This window comes from Mastomys coucha, unplaced genomic scaffold (genome assembly GCF_008632895.1).
Source record: "Mastomys coucha isolate ucsf_1 unplaced genomic scaffold, UCSF_Mcou_1 pScaffold4, whole genome shotgun sequence".
NCBI lineage: Eukaryota > Metazoa > Chordata > Mammalia > Rodentia > Muridae > Mastomys > Mastomys coucha.
Genome location: NW_022196910.1, coordinates 32163008 through 32165922, shown reverse-complemented (window position 1 = coordinate 32165922; position 2915 = coordinate 32163008).

The window sequence follows — 2915 nt, the reverse complement described above, 5'->3', positions numbered from 1 at the left end:
GCTACCCTATATGACTGCAGAGTTGCACACAACTTGAGCCTGGTCTCCACAGAAGATGGTATATCTGTAGAACAAGAAGCATGTAACTGAAAATGTAGGATGATTACTGTGTTGGTTTGAATAGGTTGGATCCCCACAGACTCATGTGTTTCAATGCTTGTCCCACAGGGAATGTCACTATTAGGTGTGGCCTTGTGGCAGTAGGTGTGGCCTTGTTGGAGGAAGTGGTCAACAAAGGGTGGGCTTTGAGGTCTCCTGTACTTAATCTCTTCCTAGTGTGCAATTCCAGTCTCCTGGCTTCTTTTGGATCGACATGTAGAGCTCTCACCTCTTCTCCAGTTTGCAAGCTTCTGATGAACTCATAGACTTCCACTTGGAGGTTTTTATACAACACAAAAACAGAGCCAATGCTAGCATGCTCATAGGGTTTCACTCTCACTATTTAGGCAATAGTACATAATATTATTAATAACCAAACTTTAAAAGAGTACAAATTTTAATTAGCAAAGTAGTTGATAAATTCTTTTGTATTTATATACATGGAATCCCATTCATTCAACAACAACTCAGCAACGAGGAGCCGATACCTTGTAAAGAAATGTAATGAAATGAATGAACCTCTAAACTATGCTCAAGGGAAAGTATCTAGATACAAAGAGTACATATCATACGATAAGGGCTGGCAAACTGCTGCTGTAAAGACTGTAAATGTTTCAGATTTTATGAGCCATGTGGTCTTGGCCATAATTAGTTAACTGCAGTTTTAGCATGTAATCAGACAGATAAAACACCAATGAGTTTCACTATGTTCCAATAAAGTTTTATCTGTGAAAATAGATGCCAAGTTGGCTTTGGCAGAGAGCTTACAGTGCCAACCTCTGCTGTTTGATGTTGTTTATAAGAAGTTCTAGAACAGAAGAAATAAATTTATAGAAACAAAATTCAAAGTAGACATGATCTAGGATTGCCTGTTGTAGGGCAGGAGACAGATTTGATATAAGACATATCTGGATTTGTCCACAAGAGTGGAATTATGTATGGTATACATTGGCAAAACTCACTTTGTAAGTGTGTACAGAAGTAAGGAGAGAAGAGAACTTCAGTGCATATGAACTTTATTACCATTTGCATTGCTGGAAAACCAGGTACATGGAGAGACGGGTGTAATTTAGAAAGACTAAAGAACTGGCTATCTGCTTAGGAATTCATGAATAATGGCATGGTATACGTCATAATATAGAATCTGCAGCATCTTATATTAAATGGCAGTTTTTTTATGTTTAATTACAGATTTCTCATTTGGTTATGTTTGTCAGTGAATAGTATATTAAGGTATACAGTAGTTTCTAGATGATCTAAGATGATTTTATAAAGAATAAATTTTCTAAAGTTTGTTTTATAATTATAAGCCAATCATTAACTTTAAGCTTATTAATGATGGCATGGAAATGACCACAGTTTGGGTGTAAAGTCTCTTGAATGCATTGCCAGATGCGTGATGAGTTCCTGTCCACCAGGAAGATGTTTATGTTCTCATATAAGTCCAGAGTGCCATTTTCAAAAGGACAAGTGGAACAAATGTCACTGTGTCAAACAAAGTGCAAAACACTAGCACCCCGAAAACCCAGAAACAAAAGTATGTGTGAAGACAGAGCAACAGAACTGGGAAGTTTTGACAATACTAGGTAGGCTAGGGTTATTTCAGGCCAAATATGAAACTATGCTTCCCTGCAGATAATCCTTCAAGAGGAATTAGGTGGTCCTCACGATGACATGTCTGCTTAAAGCTGTCTAAATGAAGAGTAGACAGGCCTAAGGCAGGGAGGGAAATTAACATTTGCATACAGGAAGTAGAGCTTCTCTAGAGAGTCAAAACCTTTTTTTACTTCTAACGTTTCTGATAAATTTTGGAGTCTGGTTTCCTTGATAAGATTTTAATATGACAACACATATCATAATTTCAAGTCTCAAAATAAACATACATGGTGACTCATTTTCTTTTCCAAGAATAAGTCATGTACCAGTCTATGGGGTAGGGTGGGGGTACCTCATATGAGGTTTCTGTGTCCATCCAGGGCCTGCGATCATCTTTCCTCTTAGAATACATTTGAAATCTATTGTGAAATGGAGTTTTCTAGGGCAGTTCAGATCTGGAAAAAAGCATTATTTTTTATAATATAGAGTATGTCAAGTAGCCTAATCTCCATAGAACAATTTTTTAGTTTTGTTAGGGGTGAAGGGCATTGAAAAAAATGTTAATTTTTAAATTTTACCATCCGTTTATAAAAATCTCATATTTTTCCCTTGAAATAAGTTAGAATAAGATAAAGTAGATAAATATAAGTACAAAAAAATTTTGGTACAACTTTTAACATTAACATTGGGAATATTTTAAATAAAATATATGTTTACATTTTACTCTTTTAGTAGCGAGAATGAGTAACTCAATACATGGTTGTGTGATAAAGAAATATGATGTTTAAAATCCCATTTCTTTCTTCCTATAGATAGGTGTTTATATCGCAGATTTACAACTAAGTTGCACAAAATGTGAGACGGTCTATAAAATTGTCTTAGCCAATGGTATCCCCTGTAGAAAAATACTAATATAATTTCAGTTACATTTGAATAATTTGAAATTTTTATATTTGAGCTTTAATTGTGGTTAGGGTCATGCTTTATGATGACAATAAGTATTTACTATTTTAATTGTAGAGGGTGAGGAATCTAAACTTAAGATGTAGCAAAGGTGACTTTGAACCACCAACAACGTCCTTTCCTACTAAAGTACAATGGTCATGAAAGTTTTCCACGATCCCCAATGCTGCTGATCTAGAGTCCACATGTGCTTGGATGTTTGTTTCCCTACGTTTTGGCCAGAGAAGAACTCTTATCATTTACAGACCTTTAGAATT